The sequence below is a fragment of the Manis pentadactyla genome, chromosome 3 (assembly GCF_030020395.1).
Source record: "Manis pentadactyla isolate mManPen7 chromosome 3, mManPen7.hap1, whole genome shotgun sequence".
Lineage (NCBI taxonomy): Eukaryota > Metazoa > Chordata > Mammalia > Pholidota > Manidae > Manis > Manis pentadactyla.
This window is the reverse complement of record NC_080021.1, coordinates 91,824,745-91,848,113: the sequence shown is the minus strand read 5'-3', so window position 1 is coordinate 91,848,113 and position 23,369 is coordinate 91,824,745.

Sequence of the window (23,369 nt, the reverse complement as noted above, 5' to 3'; positions counted from 1 at the left end):
CAGCAGTCCCAGGCCTCCACTCCCTCCCCACTCCATTTCTCTTCCTCCTGCCGGTGAGCTGGGGTGGGGGAAGGGCTTGGGTCCTGCCGGGCCACAACTTTGGTACATTACCCTGTTCCATGAGGTCTGCTCTTTTCTCCAGGTGTATGCAGTCTGGCGCAGTCCTATTTCCTGTTGCTCTTTCAGGATTAGTTGTATTAATTGTATTTTCATAATATATGCAGTTTTAGGAGGAAGTCACTGTCTTATCTCTCACACCACCATCTTTAATCCTCTCTTCTCCTTACATAATTATTTACTGTTTATTTTATTCAATTCTGCTTAAGGTGGTTTTTCTATTATCTATCTATCATTTATCTATATCATCTATCATCCATCTGTCTCTCTACTTAACATCTCTGTCCATCCATCCATATTTCGCAATAGTAGTACTTCTGTCCCACTCCATTTATTTGCTTCACAAGCAGCTACCATGTTCTTTGCTTAACTGATGCTGAACCACCTGGTTGGGCCAGAGTTGTCCACTTGACTCAGGGCTGGGCCAGTGAATCTTTGTCCAACCGCTATTCTTGATTTGGTACTCAGATCAGAGTCTCACCAGTGGCTGTATTTGTAGTAGTAATACTCAATTAGGAATAATAGGCAATGGAATGGTATAAGTAATAGCAACACTGGAATAGCAACACAAAGACAATAACAGTAACAGTACTTCTAGCGTGGTTAAGGCAAAGGCAGAGCAGTAACATTCAAGGTTTGTCAGCTGCCATGCTTCCCACCCTTGGAAGACACTGTTCTGGAGAAAGAATGAATCTAAGCCGTTGGGTGTGGGGAAGGTGAGAACGGGAAGGAGCTCAGATGATGTTCACATCCAGCTTTACTTGTTTCAGAGGCTTAAATAAATCTCCATTGGTTGAAGCTTGACTGCTCAATTTGGTTTGGACTCTGAGATACCTGATGCCTTTTCTGGTAAAGGCTTCTTATTAAAGATGGGTATATGTGGAGAAGTTACTAAGGGACAACTAATGTGCTGTTCTTCAAGATAATTAAGGAAGCAAAATGAGAACAAATATATTTAATTGCCTTAGAAATTTTGTCAAGAGCAAAGTAGAGAAGACCCCAAACCTGTCATTATTTTTGGGCCAATGTGTGCTACCAAACCAATTATAGACTCTGGTGATGTAATCAGTTCTGAAATACTGAGAGTGGGGCATAAAGGAGGTTCCCATTGTTTGTGAAACTGATTCACTAAAATGAAAACCCCTTTTAAAATGTCATAGTTGATCTGAGATGGTGTTCACCTGTATGTATTTATACAAGGTTATGGTCCAAAGCCAGTACATGAGAAGGGATTGTACATACTGACTGCTTAGGAAAGTCCCATTTTAGAGCCCACTTATGGCTGGTCTCCTATTCACTCTGGTTCAGCCATGCGCCTCTTCAACTTTTGAACAGGGTACATGTTCTGTATTGATTGAGGACTAGCTGAAGTAATTGTGTGACATTTAGAGGATAATGCTATGTAAAAAACAAACACTCTGTATCTTTAGACATTAAAGACATAGTAATTACAGTGAAATTTTCTCACTACAGGGGGTACATAAAGAAATAGTAGATATATACCAGACTACATCATGTTCATACTCATCCAAGAGAAAAATTCATTGAATTGAATTGGCCAGATTGACTAAACTCTGTAAATTGATAAACTGTTCTCTCTCATAACTGTACTGACATGAGTTGAGTGAACATATCATTCAATCCCATCATGATTTTAATGTATATTTTATGTACCACCCACCACTTTTTAATAATAGTGCTAAATATTTAATATTTATATTAATTTAATAATAATATATATTAATTTAATGATATTTAATGTTATTCATCTTAAACTTCATATTTATTTGTCATCTTTTCTTAATTTATTACTCAGTTATGAGTTAACACAATTTAGAAGCAAATTTAATATCCCAATGTGAAGGCATTTTCATGTATGTCTTTTACAGTACTGTGCCACAGAGAGGTAAAATACAAGGGACATGTTAGGACAACAAAGGTCTATCAGGTTAAAAAGGAAATACTCAAGTATCCAGAATTTTAAAAACCTATAAAATTATACATCATTTTTATGAACTCTGTGATATACTTTGAGTTCCAATTCTAATATTATATTCTCAAAGGTGTCTCTTTAATATGTTCAATAAAGGTAAAGATTTTCTAAAATAATTTCAAAAGATTCTTTTACCAGGCTTTTCCCTAATGAATTTAATATTTTTTAATATATATCTGTAACAATAATTGAATGTAATTTTTTCATTGCATCTTTCCCATCAGTTTGATATGTCAAATAACAGATTTAACACACTTCCAAAATTAACTGGTTATCTGACTAATAATTTGACTGCTTTGACCTTTCTTTTTTAGTAGTGTGTAGACAAATCTTAGAAAATGCTGGCAATACACTAAGGTTTACTGTATTTAGACATATTTCCCCCAAGTCTTACTCCAGCCTTCTGTCTTAAACTATGTACTCCTGAATTACATTCCTATTCGAGCCCATGCTAACATACTCTGAAAAACATCTTTTCCTTCAAAGAACTGCTTTTCCAACAATACCAACTTAGCCTAGAACTACCCTTGCTTCAATAAAACTACTAAACCAATTACAAAGAGTACCTTGAGAAACAGCCGCAGCATCAGAATCTGGGTTGGTCTTGTCTCCTCTTGTTCATGTCTTTTTTTTCCCCTTCAGCATCAAAATAAATTTTGCTTATTTTCTTGCTCAAGAATGGCATATATCTTACAGATTTTCCATTTTTAATAACTGGGTTAAAATAATATCTTAACACAGATCACATCCTTCATAAAGTTTTCTTAAGTTTCTTCAGAAATGTTAGGTAGACACTTTAAATTTTAACAAATATTTGTTGAACATTCTTTGTATGTTGGAGCTCTTCTTGGAGCTGCAACTGGGAAGTTCCTATTCTCTGTCTGTGCCCATGAAAAATTACATTTTAGTAATTGTGGGTTTTTATAGAATATACGTATTCTATAGCTCTTCAGTCATTATGCTTGGATAATATTTCTCCCTCTCCTACTAGACAAGAGTTTTGTGAGATCAAAAACCTGTTTATACTTATATGACAGTTTCTGTCATTCAGTAAATATTAACAGGCATTCAACAGAAGAATAAAATAAATGCATCTTTACCCTAGTTACTTTACTGTATAGCCTGCTTATCTTGCTGTCAATCCCCCTTTAAAGTCTCTTTCAATTTGGACCCTTTTTACTCCTTATTTCATTTGATCTCCTTTTTTTTGGTTGTTTGTTTTCTTAAAAGCTAAGCTGATAATGAGCATGGTAGTATAATGTAGAAATGGCTGCAACCTGGTTGATTATTTGAAATTCGTTTCTTATTTGGACTTCACAATTTGGAGAACACATCTTTGGAAGAATAGGAAATGGACACTCAGTGAGGAACTCTAATGTGAGAATAAAAGGGCTGATACATTTGTATACCTGTCTCTATACATTTTTATACTCCAAATACAAGACATTTTGCAGAGCTGTGTCTTGTTTGCTCCTCCACTTGTGGGAAACAGTTGACTCTATCAAAAACAATGAAAAGATACCTTTGAGTTTTTCTTCTTTCATTTAAGTCTTTGATTAATATCAACATGTACACCTGTTCTGGGTGATTATTTAAACTGATTACTCCCTTATATTGTAGATTGAATTGCACAACAGCAATTTTCCAGGATGTTTAGGTCTTCTAGGCTACATCTTTGCCAGATTTCTAGTGTTTTGCAGAATACCAACATCAGCTAAAGGGAGAATATCCCTTTGTGATCGTAAATGAGGTATCTTCTGAGACCCCCAGAAAACAGCCGAGGTGCCAACATTCCTGTGTGAACAGGTGGGACTAACAGTCTGTGAGTGTACATCTGAAATTAATATAATATTGTATATCAACTTTATTCCAATAAAAAAATGAGTCTGTGGAGTTTGAGTTATTGTCACAAAAGTCTATGAAAGGATCCTGCAGATAAAAGGCATGTCCCATGTTCATATTTATCTCAGTCCCTCACATTAGCTCTCAGAGCATAGAATTGTGTTCTTTTCATATAGCAGATGCTCAGTAGTTTTTAAAATTAAATAGTGTTTCTTCTAGCTTTATGTCTATCAGCATATTTACATTTTTGCATTTACAAAATCTGAGGGATAAAGCTAACATGAGCTATCACAAGTTTTCAGGAGCTAATTTTGCTTGCAAGCATGAGTAGAAAAAATGTCCTGTGCCTTTGGTGGTGTGGGCAAGTGAAAGGAAGGTTCCTGGAAAAAGTGATCTAAATTGTGGTCTTAAATGATATGAGTCATGGGCTTTTTCTACATTCTATCTGGAAATCTGTCTAATGTGCTACTGCTTTAGGAGAAAAGGTGAACAGTTCTTAGAATGATGAAATCTGTTGTTTGAAAATGTAAACATATTTTCTTACTCTTCAAAAACATATAATGAATACTGTGTGTGTACGTGAGCTTGTGTGTGTTTACTCTTGGTTATACAAATAAGTAGGTACATTGTAGAAAGAAACATTATTACAATATTGAATAATGGGGAAACAAATGTCATACTGAAATGAATGCAATGTCTTCAGTCCAAAATTAACTTAAAAATTAGGCTCCTTTTCTCTGAAAGAAGATGAAGCCTATGAAGATATGATCAAAGTTTATAAATTTCATGAAAGCCATCACTAACATTATCATGAACCCATTAACCAAATTCCAGAATATGTGAACTATATAGGGTTGTCTGAAATTTCAACATGGGTTTCAGGACAGATGAAAGAAAATGTTTTTTACAGTGAGAAGGAAATTTATGGGAGTTTTATGAACTTTCAAGTTGAAAATACTGTACAAACATTTTCAGGGGGAGCGATAGATCCATATAAGTTTATTTAGGGAAGCTTGGAATACATGCAAAACCTTTTAAGGTAATAGAAAGTAGTTCTTTATGGCATTCTCTTAGTTTTACTGTCTAATTATATGTGGAGAAAAATTATTTTAAGATGCTCATGTCCTGATTGAATTTTCACTTGGAGCTAGTATAAAAATACTGAAATTCATCAGTCAGTGCCCATTTGGACCATGATTTCCAAAATTCCTCTTTCTAGAAGACAGCAGTGTTCTCTAATTGGGGTCATGGGATTTCTCTTTGTGGAGACATGACCTCCCCCTGTCTTCTGACCTTCAGCCTCAGCTTCATATTTCCACTTCGTTTTCCTTTTAGATTGTAATCCAATTGCATGTAAATAAAGACTTCTTAGCAATCCATTCTTGTCATGCATGGACTTTGTTTCCTGACCTAGATGATTTCTGTCATCTGACTACATGGAACAAGCCTTTGCTGAGGCTCCCTCTAGAGCAGGGAGGCTCTGCTTGCTGGGCATCATTTTAACCCCTCCTCCTAACAGTCAGGGAAGGCTAGGGGTGGACTTCCTGTCCACCTGGGTGGTGGCACTGGCCCCCAGCTTGGAGGGCCTGGTGCCTGGTTGTTTAGCGCAATCTGCCTTGACATACTTAATTGTTGTACATGGGGCCCCATGTTTTCATGTTTCAGTAGGCCCTGCTGATTATGTAGTCAGTCCTGGAGAAACATACTTTGATCCCTGTTTTACAAATGAAGAGAGAAGAGCGATGTTCAGACCTGAAGTATCTCTCTAGAGGTTAGAGATAGGGAGCAGCTGAGACAAGCTGTCAAATTTGGGTCTTCTAATGCAAACCCTTCTTCCATTGGCTGTCACCATCACCAGCATCCCTCTGAGAACACAGCCTCTTGACTCAGCATTACTACTGTGGGAAAAGGGTCTCTGTTGAGAAAGCAGGTTTCCAGCTGGTGGAGGCAGAGCAAGGACACTTTATGATTTTCAGTTAAAGGCCCATTTCCTCCCAGTGACCTTGGGCTGGCCCTTGCCTGATGGACAGGAGATGAGGACTGAGTGGCAGGGTGGGGGCATGAGGGATGAACAATGCTCACACATACTTCCAAAGTCATTGAACTCCTATGAAATGAGGCATTTTGGCACTCACTGCGAAGGAGCATTCTGTGTGGACCAATGATTTCCTCTCTGCCCAGGCTCTCTCTGTTGTCCCCTTGCTCCGCCTCTGCTAGGGTGACCGGGGGACCATGACCCAGCAGTGATATCACTGTACAGGCAGCCAGCTCAAGGCCTGTCATCAGGAGCAGAACAAGGATGCCATTTTTCTCTCAAGCTGCAAGGTCTCTTCAAAGCAAAATAAAATGTCCAAGGCCCCACTGTCTTTGTTGTCTGACTGAAATTCCTCCTTCCCCCAGGGGTCTTCTGTTCCGCTCCAGCTCCTGCAGAGGTGTTGCCAGGCTTGGCCCTCAGAACCACTTACAAGGACCAACCTGCCATGTCTCGATAAAATACCAGACTCTGCCCAAGACTGCTGTGCATTTAGGACTCTAGTCTTAAAAGTGTCATCTGTGTAAAAGTGTTATTTACCTTCATCTTCTGTTCACAAGAATGAAAAATGATATTTTTTTTAAAAGTGATTTTTCAGCTAAAGGCAGAAGCATTGAAGTCAGATGGGAAGACATGGGTTATTGATGCAACCAAAATTCAGGGTCTTCACAGTTCATGGTTCTAGCAGAACAAGGAAAGAAATAGTTCTTCCAAGAAAAGGTGTGGTTTACTTTAGAACTTTTTCTGCTCTGTCTGTAGTTCACATGCTGCTGCAGGCATGATACTGTGCTTCACACAGCAATCCCCTGAGGCTGTCTCTGCCAATTGGCTCCTTTTCTGTTACATGTTTGGGAGTGGGAGCAGCTGCCCCGAGGCAGTGCCAGCTTTGTGGGCCTGTCACAGGAACTTAGCTTAATGCCCACGGTTACCCTCTTAACTTTCTTAATAGTTTCTTAACTAGGGGCCCTGCATTTCTTTTCACCCTGGACTCACAGGTTACATAGCTGGCGATGCCCATCAGTGATTATCCACCAACTCTAATGCTTGCAGCTGAATTTCCCGATTCCTTTCCAGGATCATATGAGATTATTTTGTTCTCTATATAAAATATAAAGAAGGCATATGTGTATGTGCATGTCTGTTTTTAAAGAGATCCATGTAAATCAGTAAAGCCTCTCAAGCATATTTTGAATTAGAGATAAAATGATAGAAAAGCTCCTGAATCAGTTCCATATCCAGTTGTGAGGGTACTTGCCCCATCTGATCCAATGCAGTCTAATCTCCACCACCTTCAGCTGGGACATGATGTTCTTGGGTTACCCTCAGTTTATTACTGAGTGACCCCTCTTCTTTACATGTGCCATATTGGAATTGGGAATGCCTTAGTTATTAATACCACATCTCTGACCACTATTACCAGTAAGCAAAAGGCTCATTCTGCAAGTTATGAAATTGATAAGTTTACTTCAAAGGGGTTCCTTTAAAATTTTTTGAGATCTTGTAATGAGCCATTGACAATGTGGGCTTTGTTTCAGGCATGATTAGTTATTTGGTTTCTAATTATAGGGGGCATTATAGATTTTGGGACACGTAAATAATTGAATGGCTACATATATAATTAGAAGAAGGAAGAGTGCAGGTGGGTGAACATTTCTTTGACTATCAAATTGGGGGCACAATGAAATTATCTAAAAGGAATTTGAAACTTGACCTCTTCCTCCTTATCTGCCCAGCAGTTCTGGGGTCTGCTTTACAGTACCCTATAATGGGTTGGCAGACTTTCTGCAAAGCGCCAGTAGGAGATAATGTAGGCTTTGTGGGCTGTAACGTCTCTGTTGCAACTACTCAGCTCCTCATTGTAGCACAAAAGCAGGCATGGGCAAATGTAAACAAGTGGTCATAGCTGTGTTGCAATAAAATAACAAACAGAAGGGGACCAGTGTGGCCCATTGGTCATAGGTTGGGGACTCCGGCCCATACTTATCATTCAAATCCACCTATTCTATGCCCTGGGTAAACAAGTTGGTCCTCATAGGACAAGCAGAGGAAAAAATCATATTCCCTTCACTTTATACCCTAGTATTAGAAAAAGACCTTTCAGAAAGTCCATGCATAGAAGTAAATGGCTAATAAGGCTTAATATGTAATCTTCACTGAAGCATGTATGCTGGTGGGGGGCAGGGAGGGTGGGGGTAAAGGGCTTAAGAAGGGTGCAAGAAGGAACCGTGCTCTGGTTTGACTTAAATGATTGAAGCCCCACGTTTGTAATCAGCAAGCACAGGAAGGGGCTTTGTGAGGTCTTTCAGCACCCTGTCTTCACACCACACACCTCATACAGTCACCTTCCACCAAAGATCTGTCCATTTCTTCCCACATTTCTTCCCACGTGAATGGAAAGCACTCCCACAAAGGAATTCTCTGAAAGACCAGATCTCTTAGCTGGTGTATTGAATAAACCAGATCAGCAGGATACAATGAAAATAGCAAACTTCACTCTTCTCTTCCACTGTCCCTTTGGTGCTATTTCCATCCCCGATGGGAAGATTTCAGGCAGGTCCTATATTCTCTCTGCTCACTTTCAGGAAAATGAATAGAGGCTAATATTCAGGCTCTGCAGACAAAGAGAGAGGGAGAGCAAATTATGATAGTTAATGGCTTATATAGTTACAGAGTTATGTAGTTACATCTGCAAGCTGGAAAACAGGAAAGCTGGTGGTGAAATTCAGTCTGAGACCAGAGGTGCCAATGTGTGTAGGCAGGAGAAGATGAGTGTCCCAGCCCAAGCAGGGATTGAGAATTTGCCTTCCTGTGTTTGATTCTCTTCAGGCCTTCTCAGGATTGGATGATGTCCATTGGTATTGGGGAGGGGTCTGCTGTACTCATTCCATGATTCAAATGCTCATCTTTTCCAGAGACACCCTCACCACACCTAGGAAAAATGTTTCACCAGCTCTCTGGGCAACAGCCCCATCAAATGGACACATAAAATCAGCCATTACAACCTAGATCCCTGTCACAGGCACTGACACCAGGAGACCATGCTGGGTGGGGGAAGTAACAATTGGAAAGGGGACACCTGAAATCTTCAGCCTCTCTAGTGACTGTGGGCTCTGCCCCACCAAGACATAGGCATTAGGTATCTCCCCAGAGAGGAAGGAGCATGGCCAGAGCAGAAGGAAAGGGCAGATGTCTCACACCCTTGTCCCCAGGTCTCCCCACACGTGTGCAGATTTATTCTAAGGAGAGAGGTCTAGAAATGGGGCATCTGAGTCAAAGTTTTCATATGCACTTCAAAATTTGATTGTATTTTTAAGTTTCTCTTAACAAAAATTTATACTACTTCACAGCCCTACCAACAGTACATGAGAGTTCTGATTTCTTTAACCCCCCAAACTCTGGGTATTTTCAGTTATTCAAGTAAAATGTTTTTACAGGAAGCATTAAAGCTCCTCAAGAAATTCCTAGTTAGAATAGTCAAATTTTGTTTTGTCTGTAATTTTATATACTTAACACATGGGCTTTCTCTTAAAACAACAAATAATAACATTTTCAAAGAGCAGTACAATTGTTAAGATGTTAATCATTGTACCTTAAATCTTTCAGAAGATTCCAAATTAATTCTGTATTATTGTGCATTCATTAATGGACATCAAAATATATCATTATGCATCTTTGTATATGCGCGTGTAACATTGAAACATATATATGTATATATATAATTGCATGTATGTAAAGATAGAAAACTAAATTTTTTTTTCCTCTGGTGAGATCACTTTCCAGTTACTATAAAAATATGTTAGTACATTATATGGCTGATATACTTAAGCAAAGAGAAATGACCTCAGCAAGATATTGATGCTAAGCAAGTCATCTTTGGCCCCATCTTGTAGTGTTTTATCTATACCTTTTGTAAGACATCACATTATATATTCAATCTACATTTCCTAAAGGCATGAGTGTTAAAAAATAGCACTAAAAGTGATGATGATGAAGATCCATGATCTAAAAGTGCCAGAAAACCTGGGTTTAGCAAAATTGAACAGATTTCCTTTCTGCAGGGAGTCTACATGCCTTAATATGCTAAAGCTAGTTTGATCTCCAAAGGGAAAAAGTGATGGGGAGGTTTCCCCTATTGATAAAATAGTTATCTTCTATCATGGACTGCATCTGTTTTTGAACTGCATATTAAAATTCTAGTGTTAGAATATTTTGAGGTGTCACCCAGTATATGTTCTGTTGAGGGCAGTTGCTGTGTTTTGGTGCTGAGTAGAGACACCCTAAAATGGGGATGTTTGCTGCAGTTTCCTACTTGATGTAAATCCTCTTCATAAAAGCTGGACTGACCACAATTGCAAATGGCTTAATTAATTCCATTTAAGTGGGATCCAGACCAATGACATTCTCCGAACTGCAGGTCTTGACTTGTTCTGATGCATGTAGAACCAGCTTCACATTTATGTATTTATTAGTAATTTTAAAAGTCCCCTTCGATTGAGCAGTTACTATGTAAATCTAATTTTAGCATCTTATGTTTCAATTCAGTCTTCTGATATTTTGAAATAGTATAATTTCTCAAAGATGCAAGCAGCTTTCTTCCCTCTCCTCTGTGGGGTTTTTGGTGGAAAGAATGGAGATTAATTATCAAAATCAGGTGTATTTTCTGCTTGCCTAAATCATTGGGTGTTTGGTGTCTTTACATTCTGTCAATGCTTGGTGTGTTTGGAATGTGCTTCCCATCATAGTCACCTGCCAAGTGCTTACTTATCTTTCAAATCCAAGCTTTTCATCAGTCAGATGTGTGTCCACAGAGTCTGTACAGACACTGTCTTCCAAAGTCTCATTCACCATTTACTCAGCACCCTACTCCCAGATGGGCATCTAACATGTGGTGTCTTCTCCATTAACGCTTGTTGGACACATCATTGGTTTTAGATTGTTGAAAGTTCTGCTTACTAGAGCTCATTTTTCTCGGGTGAAGTTTGGTGTTTGTAAAAGTGCAGGTGTGCAATTCAACTGCAGTTCTCTGGTTCATTATTTCTCAGGCACATATGAATTTCAAGAAAAATAAGAATTTTCATGGATTCACAGAGTGGATTTGAACAACTTACTAGATGATAGTATTATATATAACAGTTATATTGTAACTTCTCATATGTAATATTATACAGTATAATATAAATAATACTATTATATAAATATATACAAACTCCAGGCTAGGTATAAATACTTCATGCCTGTAAATCCAATAAAACAGAAACACACCTAAATGTATATACAAATGTAAGATTTAAAACCAATAAAATTCAAATTAACATTAATAAGACAAATTAGGTTTTGCTATTGAGAAACTGCCATTTGAGGTGTAAGTATGATACCATCCTTACAGTGCAGACTGGATGTAGTGCAGCATGCCCACTGTGGTGTGACACTTTGGTTCCCCCACTGCCTTTGTATTAGTGAAACTCCTGCCATGCCTTAGCCTTGGTTCTCACAGCACTGTTGTGAAATTTTTATTTCACTTTGTGGGAAGATTTGTGCATTAAGGGTACAGCATTAGGTTGCAACAATTGAATTAGTAATGCTTTGCAACATTTTGACTGTAAAGATCAGCAAACATGTATGCTGACAACTCCATAGGCAATATTCAGTTATGAGGTGGTTTGAGATGACCATATAAACCACTTATGTTCTAAACAAGATGAAGTCGCAACCTTCAAATGTTTATCATTAAAACCATTTACTAACAACATGCACTAGTTTGAAAATCATCTCTAAAGTCAGAGGTCTTTGCATTCTTCCCAAGCACAATTTTGCCAATTTAAATCTTAAAAACTGTTAACTTAAGGTAAGATAAACAATTTAGTTGATCAGAGCTCTTTATTCCTTGGCCATAATGATTAACTGAAGTATTTCTCTGGGTGTTTCCATACATATGCAGTACTCAGAGTGTCTTTCTATCAATAATGATTTTACAGCATTTTCCCCTAAATGATCTTTTTAAACAGAAGGTTTTTAAACATTAGTTTTTGTTTTTCATCCACGACAAAGAGAGTTCTGTTGGCCTTGCAAGTTGGCTATGAGTCATGTGAAAGTTGAGTGAGATGGTGCATGCAGAGCGCATGGTGCAGGGCGCAGGGCGACAGGCAGTCAGAAGCCAATAAAGCCAGCTTTCCTCTCCTCCCCACAAGATCACCACCACATTCTTCAACCACCATGGCCCTCTTCTACTTTGCTCCTGCAGAAACCTACAGTGTTAACTTAATTTGCACTACTGCCTTTATCTATAAACTGGTGACAATAATAGGATCCTTTCCAAGATATAACTCCCGTTATTCAAAAGAATAGAGAGTTCTGGACCCAGGAAACTGAAGAGAGAGTCCTTGAGCAAGTCAGCTCTCTGTTCTTGGAGGCCTGCATGTCCTTCCCCTTAGAGCTTACTAGGATTTCTTCCTGTTGTTCATGTATATTCAGAACTGGAAAGAGCTTGAAGTAGGAGAGACTAGGTGAGCACAAAGTGGCATTCATTGCGCCTTCTTGAGTTCTCCTTATTTCAGCACTTACTGCATGGCGAAAGAAAAATAAAACACATAGTGTAACACCCAAATTTTGGAGACTACCTTTGTGAGTAGAGCCAACCTTCTCTACACTCCCACACTGGTTTGGAGTGTGTTAAGCTGGAACTGTAGCTGGATGGAATAATCTTTAAAACTGTCAGGAGTCTAGCTGAAAGTCAGCATCTTAATTAACGGGCATCATTAAAGTCTTCCCTGCCAATATCAGAAATGAAGCAGTTAAGCCTTGCACTAAAAATTGGTAAATAAACCAACACTAAACACAGAGAATGCTATGGCATCAGAGGGGATAGCTGAGGGGTTAAGGCGGAAAGTAAAATGAATGTGTCCTGTTTTGTAGATTTGATTTTGGAACTATGTATATTTTTATAAAAGACCTGATTAAACCAATTTAAAAAGCAATCCCCAAATATTGAAAAAAAAATGACTAATATGTATCAAGGTGGTTGTTAACCTGCAAATGAAGTACTAATTCAAGTAATATCAACACAATGATTTAACTGAACAGCACGAGTTGGGTATGTACTTCAGACAAAAAGAAAAAGGAATCTTACACCCTTTTCAGTAATTACAGCATCACTGATAACATTGGTATTACTCTTTATAAACTTTTGTGTATTCATATAATTAGAATCAGTAATTATGTTAATGCTTTTAGAAGCCAAGAATTTTAGTACAAGATAAAAAAAGGTGATACAGATAAAAACATTTTAAGTTAAACAAGAACTCTATAATTATAAATTATATTAAACATACCACTTTGTATGTACAATGTATTTTCTCTCTTTAAAAAAAAAAGGCATTCCTTAGCTCTATCCACTGAAGTCTACAAATAATATCTCACCCAGACACAGTCAGCACTGCTGACATCCTGATTGTGGTCTCTAAATATCATTTCCCATTGAAAGGAGCCAGTGCTCTGGTGAATACACTGTGTCTGAGTCTGGTCAGGAAATGTGTAGATGATCCTGGACCAGCTTCTTGTTCCAGAAAGTGAGAAAGCTTTCTGAACAACAGGAGTCATGACAAAAAGAACCAGAAGCCAGTTTACAAGGATTCCCTCTGGCCACATTGAGATAATTTGAGCATCAAAAACTAATAAGGGCAACTGATTGCAGTACATCTGATTTCTACAATCCATGAGATCACGATACTAAAATGAGAAGTGGAACCGAAACAAAAAGTGAAAAGAAAAATATGTTCACTGCTTTTTTTCAGACTACGCTATTACTCTTAATAGTAGCAAATATAGGTTACAAACAGATATTTATCCTACTTTACCTGTATGAATTGTGCTTCTGGATTAAAAAAAAAAGTTTTCAAGGAAGGTTCTTTATAGAAACATTTGGGCAACAAAGATAGAATCACACAGCTAGAATATCATTATTTTGCAATTTCTAGTGACACAAAAATCAAAGCAGTAATCATCAGTGTTGCCAAAGCCATTAGGTGAAGAACAGATAGAGAATTTGATGAGGGTGTGGGGACCATCACAGCCACAAAAAGAATCAGTCCTGGGAGTCAGTGGTGATGCACACCACCCACAGACTGTATTTGTCCCCAAACGAATCTCAATCTGATTAAGCCTCAACATCAGTGCCATTCAAAAGAAATATGGGAGCCAGATGGGAATTTTCTAGTAAACACACTAAAAGGCAAGAAGAAATAGGTGAGATTTAATTTTACTGGTATATATTATTTAGCCCAACATATCCAAAATAATGATAATCTCACATTATCAATGGAAAAATATGGTAAGATAGTTTACATTCTTTTTTCATTCTAAGTCTTTGAAATCCTGTGTGTATTTTACACTTACAAGGATATCTTATTTTGGTTGCTAAGTTTTCATTGCAAAACTTAATCTGTAGTTAGATTTTTTTAAATGTACAGTTAAGATAAGAAAGTAGATCCACATACCAAAGCTGTTCCAATCATACTTGAAGTTTCTCCAATAACTGAATAGAATGTCAGTTTTTAAATTTACATTCATTTAAGTTACACTAAAATTAAAACTCATTTCCTTAGTCAAAGAAGCCACATTTCAAATGCTCAGTAGCTGTGTGACCTAATGGTAACTCTGTTGAACAGATAAATGTAGATCTCTGTACCCAGGTGCAGGGACACACAAGGGACTGAGAAAGAGATGAAAGACATGGCAGGTATGCATTCATGAAGCTCCAGGCTGGGGAAACTTTCTAGGATAAGAAATCTGGAGAATTACAAGTTGAAAAAAAAAAAGAAAGAAAAAGTAGAGAGAACCTGAAGATTAAAGAGATTTAAGAGACTTGTCAACCAAAGGTAATGTTCAGAATGTGTTGGATTAAACAAACCAAACAAATATGTAACACGTGCCTATGTACATATACATGTACACCTCTCTCTATATAAATACATATACTTACAACTTGGTAATTTGGACTCTATATTTATGTAGAATATATATTTAATAGACTCGTTTCTGCTATTACTGTTATTATTGATCATTGTGTTGTGGTTATATTTTAAGGGAGAGAGGGCCTATTGGCAGAGACACAGACCATAGTGTTTACAAGTGAAATGATATCACATCTGAGATTTCCTTCAGATTAGTCCTGGAGAGAGGAAAAAGGATTGTGTGGGATTTTCAGGCAAAAAAAATTGGCTGTGTGTTTATCATTGTTGGGACTGGGTGGTGGGGATGTGGCATTACTGTAACCTTGCAGCATATTATATAATATTAAAAAATGCTGTCAATTTGGTCAGGTATAATAATGGCATGCAATGATACTTTTGGAAGGTTGTTATCAACAATTAACATGAAATCATATGAAGTCCTAGACTTGGCTTAAAATATTCCAGAAAAGATAGTCAGTGGAGGAAGGGAGATACTGGGACATCCCTGAGCCTGGCACAAGAGGCTCTAATCCCTGCCCTTGGCATTGCTCCAGCATCACCAGCCTCGCAGGTTGACCAAGACAGCAAGAACTCCGAGGGTGCTCAGACATCAAGGGAGAGCACCAGGGAGGGAGCAGAGCTGGGGCATACTGTTCAGATGAACACCCCGTGGCCAGTGCAGAGAATGAATGAGGTCAAGTCCTTGGCATCTCTTGCTCGGAGTCAAGGCTCAATACTCTATGTTCTGGTTTTGTTTTCTGAAAATCTAAGCTGCCTTTCTCAGGCTCTGGCCTGTGTACATGTGCGTCCTTCACTGAAGGAATCCTGAATCTGGACCAAGAAATGTGGCTTCAAAAGTCTATGCTCCCTACTTTAATCCCCCAATAAAAGGCAACACCTGGGTTTGTTTTCTGTTACTACACATGGGGATCATTAAATCCCAGTGGATTAATGCTGATTACGGCTGGGATTGTTTCAGAAATCCTGACCTGGGCAATGATCCTACTTGCCATCAGTTTGAATTGCTTCCACTGTGTCAGCATTATTTTATGAGGATCAATGCAAGTTTATGAAGAAAAGAAGCCTTGTCATCTACTCCAAAATGGACTAAATTAATTAAGTTTCTGGGGCCAAATATATGACACTTTTTATATATTATTGCTTTTTGTGGTCCTGCAGCTGACATTGATTGAAACAAAAAGATGTGCCTTTTCCACTGAGCACAATAGACGTTTTCCAAAAAGGAGATATTCATAATTCAGCTTTCTTAGTTGCCAGACTGGGATACCAGCAGGAAATTTTTTTATGAAACCATGAATAGCTCTTAACTTGTGGCAGGAGTAGAAAATTTAACCTACAAGAATTTATTAAATGTACTGTGTGAAGGCTTTATACTTTAGGTGCAAGAAACTATAAACTGTAACAACTGCCAGTTCATAGTAGAATCTCCCCAGACACAAGATTCTCAAAATCCCTAGTGGGACTTCTAAGTCCCAAATAAAAATATCTGTATATATAAGGCAGAACATGAATCCTTCCATTTTTGAAAAACTGTACTTAAACATGTAGGTCCTGGGAACGTCAGAAAAGAAAGATATGGGAAACAGGGGTTCTTGGAGATGGTGCTCAGAGTGGCACGTGAAACTATTGATGTTATTCTTTGTGGACTTGTGGCAATAATGGCAAGATTCTACCTGTCATTACAAGTAAAATATATGCATGTCTTATTCATGTGACACGTAATGTTTCCAGAATTAGTAAGTTAGATCCTCTGGAAATAAATCTGTAGACACTGTGAAAGCTATTTGCATAGCTTCTTCCTGGAACTGCCATGTTCTTGAGGCTGTGTATTCAGGAACAATGAGAACATATTTAGAACACCTATGGTATCCTGGCAGCCAGAGTTCCTAGGTATAATCATAATAACTGAAAGGTAAGAGCTGGCTTCCAAGTCTAGCCATGAATGCAAGGTAGCACAGCCACATAAATCCAGGGTCCCAAAGAGGGGAATTTGGAAATTAAGAAATCATAAAAGTCAAAAATAGCTTGTATCCCCATACAGGCTTGTATTCAGGTGGAATGAATCTTTTCCTGTCTACAGCATCTTTCCCTGTGCCGTGGGGGACTCCGAGACCCTTTGATTACTATTGAAGACACTGGATGCTTACTTGTCCCCTAAAGATCATCAGTATGTGAAGGCTTCATGGAGCTCTTTGACACCGTCATGTACAGTTCAGTCTGATCCTCATAAAGCCTACGAGGTAGGAGGACATTTATTACCATTTGAACTGTAGATGAGGGAAACAGGGGTTTTGTGAAGGCAAGTGGTTGCTCCACAACTGTCAAGTTTTAGTGGCTCAAAAACCCAAAGCCTGACCCTGAAATCAGATCCAGGTCAAGATCGCATGCACTTTCTGCTCATTTGATGTCATCTCTGGATGGACACACAGTGGGTATGGAAGGTGGGCAGGAAGAAGATTCAGGGAGCCAGAACTTGAGCATTTCAGGTGAGAAGGCCTGTCTGGTGTGAGAGGCAGAGTGGTTACCTCTGCTGACAGGCGGAGAACTCACCCATTCCCTCATTCATTCCTGCCGGCCAAGGAAGCAGCCAGGACCATGGTCCTCACCCTCTAGACCCATGCCTGTCCTTCTAAGTGTGTCTCCTTCCTGGGTCCCTTTGCTTAACTTTACTTTCTCTGCCCCAGTATTTTTGCTCAACATCCCACTGAATTCCACCCATTTCTCCATGCTGTTTTACCTTCTAGTCATAAATGTTTCGACTTTGACCTCTGAGAGTGCTGTTGTCAACCACCTGCCCCGAGGCCCAGGGTCTGGGTGCAGCTTACCTGCAGGTAGGTAGACCCTATATCTTGGTCCTCCTGCCACACATGGGAGGGAATTGCACAAAGTGTCCCCAGCATACACCTGCATGGAAGATTTTCAGCCACACTCATGGGCTCTCAAATCATTTAATGCTGCATTACTGGCCTCACTTCCCCAATAAAGAAGATTCTGCCATAGCTGAATGAGGAAAATCCCATGTTAAAACTGAGGAATAGTGCTAATTCGGTTTTCTGTCAAGTTTAAGAGGCTTAAATGGTCATATCCATAAACAAACCCACTTCAAGTCGCAAAAGGCATGGAAGGCAAATTCAAGTCCATGCTTATACAAGAACACCTTTTTTCCCCCTCTAGTTGTTTAAAAATACTTCAAGAGGAACTGAACAAAAAAACATTCTGTGCATATGGCCACTCATGATAATAGGAAAAGAACACTATTATAAATTTATAATCATTGGAGCATCCTTGTCCCTTTTAATTACTTGAGAATTCTATGGCAAAATTAATGTTAGATCATTGAGACTATTACAATTAAATGTACATAAAATGATTATAAAATAAGAGAAATACTCATTTTTAAAGTGATGCTTCTTCCAAGCAGTCAATTTACCAATAAAATTGAGTTGTTTATGTAGCAGAGAAACATGAGTGGATGAGCAAAAAGAGTAATATTGATGAGAAGGTAAAATACAGAAGCATTTATCTCAGCAAGGGGAAAATATATTTGGGGATTTAGAGGGCATCCTAATCCAGAGCCTTGGTCACAAAGGAGCCTCTTGCTCACTAGCCCCAAAATCAAATAGCTCCCACAGCGATTCAGTGGTGTCAACCAGCAGAGTTTGGAAGTGAGCAATTTCATAGTTTCTGGATCTAAAATGAAAAATGTGCCTCAGTAAGAGCAAATTCAATCATGTTTATCTCTAATGAAGCTGAAATGTGCACAAATGTTGCCTCTTTCTCCAGGTTTCCGTGAACTTTTTTACATTTGCGAGAGGCTGATCCTTTATGTTGCGCCCACCTCTCCCCCTGGGCTGCCTGACACGTGGTGGCTCTCCCTCCCCATTCCTGGTAGTCCCCATTCCTGGCACCATGACTGAGGAAATGAGAACAGGCAGGTAAGAGCAAATCAATAAATAGCAGACCTTCCATCTGGGGAGGCTGCCTCATCAATGGCAACATGGATGGAAGAGCTAGGCCCTGTAGATGGTTGAGAAAGAGCTGCTGAAGAGGTGGGTGGAATTGTGCACTGCACCAAGGTGAGGTGAAGCTGTGATGAGGCAGAAATCACCTGCGGGGTGCCCTAGTGAAGGCTTCAGGGGCCCCAGAGATACCACTTGTCACTCACACAAAGCCCCATGGACTCTCTGTGACTCAGTGAGGGCTCATTCGTATTTCTGTTCAGGGGACATTGTTGGGGCCAGTCACAGGAAGCTCAGTCCCAGGGGGAGAAGAGAGATGCAGTGAGAACTTAGATGGGTGGACATCAGTACCTCTCACCTGTTAAAGCATGCATAACAGGTCATAGCCACATGCAGATGCTCATTCAGTAAGTTGGGGTGGCTGGAGGCCCTGTGTTTCCCAGGCTCTCAGCTGCAGATGCCTCAGCAGATGCAGTACACACAAGAGGACCTGGCAGTGTGTAACTCATTCTGCAGCCACGTGGCCTGTGCTTGGGCAGGTAAAACAGGTGGCAATCTTTGTCAGCCCCTCCTGGCTTCCCTGGACCCAGCCCAGATGGGCTCAGCCAGGCACCAGCCATCACTCATTCCTGAGTTGGCTGAGGTCAGCTAATGCTGAATGCAGGAGCTAAGGTGAGGGCTTCTTCTCGGAAAGTACCCACCCAGAAAGACAGGGACAGAGCTGGCCTCTGGTCAGTCAGCCACAGCCATTGCCCCTGAATGGATGGGTTCTTTCTTACTTTTAATCTTTGGTCTGTTTACGTGGTTCGGGAACATCGTAAAGGGGTTCCTTTTTCCTTGTCTTTTTTTTCTCCCTTGGTGGGAGGAATTTGTGCAGGCTCCTCAGTGTGGGCTTCCGGGGAATGTTTTTGTTTTGTTTTCTCACATTCCACAGCCTCTCACTTTAATCCATCTTATGACACAATCTGATAGTTCTGAGATAAGTAATAACTAATGAAACTTGGCAAAACACAGCAAATCAGAGTCACCGATTGCTTTTACTCACATTTTCTCTTTTAATCCTCTTAATACTCTGGGAGGATCCAGCTTGTGTTCCATTCCACATTCCAGGAAAAAATCCAAACCAAACATGGCATTTTCTGAGACTCTTGCATTTCTCATCCATAGACCAAATAAAGAAGGCTGACATTTAAAATATGTTTGGCCCCAAGTGGGTTTAGTTGCACAATAAATGGGAATGCTCTGTGCAGGGTACTGGCAAGTTGGGAGCCTCCTAGCTACCAGCACAGGGAGGTGAGCCTTGGAGAAAGTGGTGTGCCCACAGCAGGGCTCCCTGCTCCTCATGCCCGTCATGCACAGTGGCTTAACCGTGACTTTGGTGTCTCTGACAGGACTGGCTGCCTGCACAGGGGAGCTTGGGCAGGCTGCCCAGGGTGGACTCAGTGTCTGAATTGGTGTTAATCAGTGGAACTCACTTTTCTCTCCTCCAGTACACCCTACAAATGTGCCCTCAGTAGCTGCTTCTCAGCAGGTACCCCAGTGCATGCTTCTATAGCCGCTGTTCTGATAAAAATTTGTGTGTTTACCTATTAAAGTCCACTTGGAAAAAAAGGATCCAAACTACAGTTGGACACAGGGATGTCATAAAAAATTTGATTAGAACATGATTTTTTATTTTGAGATACTTTTATTATGAAGGTAGGAAAAACTACCTTCACTGTCCCCAAATGAGTGGAGAGTAACTTAAGAATTCAGAAATCACACAATAAAAAGATGCCCTTTTAAGTTTTAAAACATAAAACATGAGACCATTTAAAAATGTTCAGTATAAGTCAATGACCTAAAAGAGTTTTTACGTGAATATGCTGTTCCCTCTTTTTTTACTTTTTTTTGCCAGAAATAAGCAGTTATTTTTAAAATGACCAACTATGTCTTAGTGTGTTTAATTACCGGTTGATTGTATTGTCAATTGCATTTAGCCTATATGTACACATATTGACATATACATACTTATCCACGTATATATGTGTATATGTATATGTGTGTGTGTATATATGTGTATATATATATATAAATATATATGTGTATGTGTATATATATAGATATAGTCATCTTCACTTACAGTGGTGATTTCTTTCCATGTAAAATCTGAAATGAGAATTCAGAACCAGAAATTAGGGGTAGTTAGGAGTAGTTGTACAGTAGAAACCCCTGGACTTAGAATCCAAAACACTTGTGTCCCATGGCTGAACATTTTTACTTCATACGTTATTTCCCTCAAGAAGTCATTGACACCGTAAGTCAGACAAAATTTCCCTCCTGGGAAGATGGAAATTCCTGCGCAGACCCAGTGTGCAGCCTGAAATGACTGCTGTTGGCTGCTCCATACCTGCGGAGGGTGTGTTAGGAAAGATGGGTGGACAAAGGCTATCAGTCCACTGGTGACGATTTGGTCTATCTTAGGATTGTATCACCAAGTTACGTGAAGCTTGAATGCCTTTCCTTGTAAATACTGTTTGCAGGCTGTTCTTTTCACAATATACCCCAGATTATAAGCATCTCAGGTATTTTAGGATTGCATAAAGATTCTGTGAATATTAAGAAACTACAGTGTAGTTATTGTCAGACACTTGTCTCTGAATCAAACTGAAGCAAATCTCATGGATAAAAAAGAGAAAAGAAAGCTTACCCTTTCCTGGTTCCTCTGGGTCCTCAGGAGGAATCTGGCTTGGCGGTGAGGGCAGCAGAGCATCTGTTCCTTGACAAGCTGCATCCCGGACCTGCCATGAGCTGTAAGATGAGCAGGTACGAGAATAGGGAACAGAGGTCTTGGGAGCACTGGGAACCTCCAGGCTCCTGGGGCCCCTGATGGGGCAAAGTAAGGGAGACTGTGCATCATTGCCACAGGTCAGATGGGATTTTAAGAGGGAAATAGTCAGCAGGTCAAATGTTGCTGAGAGATCATGCGAGTGAAAAAGAAAGTCCCTGATTTAGCACCTGGCTGGTGGAGGTCATTTCTTAGGGAGGTTGGAGCAGTGACACTGGGAAGAGACATATGGTGGTGCCCCCAGCAGTGCTGGGGGTGGATTTGTGTACATGTGTGTCTGTGTGTCCATCTGGTACAAGTGGTCTCTTCTGTGCCGTCTCCTCTTCAATTAGTGACCCATAAGTACCCAGAAAGTCATTGTGCTTTACAAGCTAAGGCTTAGACCCACCTGGCTCCATGGAGCTGCTCTGCTCACCTGGCTGCAGGACTTGGCCTCCTCTCTACCTGAATGGAAACAAGACAAGTCGCTTGAGCTCCATGTGATCTGGCTTTTTGCAGTGACCAGGCAGTGTGGTTGGAATGGGCGTCAACTTCTTACTGTGCCTACTTATAGCATATCCACTAGTCAAACGGGGCTGTTTACATTTAAACTAAAAAAGTTAAAAAATAAAGTACATAAAGTTCAGGTGTTCAGTTGCATTAGCTAAATTTCAAGTGCTTTAGGACCATGTGTGGTGAGTGGCCTCTGCATAGAACCCCACAGATTGCAGGACATTCCACCTCTGTGGAAGCTTCTAGTGGACAGCAATGGACTGGAGTAAGAGGCCACCCAACAATAACTAGACAAAGTTAAAGAATCTGACAAGACACAGAGAGTGACAGTTCTGAGATAGCAGCCGGGAAATCCGCAGGTAAATGCAAAATCAAGGTGCAGACGCAGATACCAGGGGAGGCAGAACCAATGACTCAAATCAGAATGACAGAGGCCCCAGAGAAGTGGTTCCCATATTTTCTCCCCATAGTTTCAGCCCAGGGCTCCTGACAGCCCAGGATGGTTGCCTTCACCTAGAGACTTTGATTTTTGCTGGGTCCTCACTAGTGTTTGGCTAGAACTTTTTTCCTCTGTTGTCATCAGATGGCAGGGCTAGAGTCTCATAAACAATTGAATGACTCACATGGAAAACACAAGTTTCCAAGGAAAATTAAAGAAAAAAAATAGAAGACTATGAGTGAGTAATGGGGGTGAGCCAGCCCTACTAGAGCTGCAGGAAATAAAATTCTTCAGCATTGGCAGAAGAGCAAATATTTTAATCATTGAAAAAGATTAGCTTTCCCAGAAGCAAATGCTAATAGAAAAAAACTTAGTGGATAAGAAAGAAAGATAATTAATTCAATAAATGATGTTGAAAAATTTGTAGACTTTGGGGGAAAATCAATTCAGATCCTTAATTCATGCCATATATAAAAATAAACTGAAGGAGAATTAAACAGAATATATAGAAAGTTAAAATACTAAAAATAATGATTTTTAAAAATCAAACATTTAACTATGTCAAGAAGAGAAAAGGACTTTCCAAGAAGACAATCAGTGGAAGAAATTGCAAGTAAAATACAGAATGGATTTGATTATTATTCAGTATCAGCAACAGCATAAGGGAACATGGGCCTTTTCTGTTCATGACTTTTATAC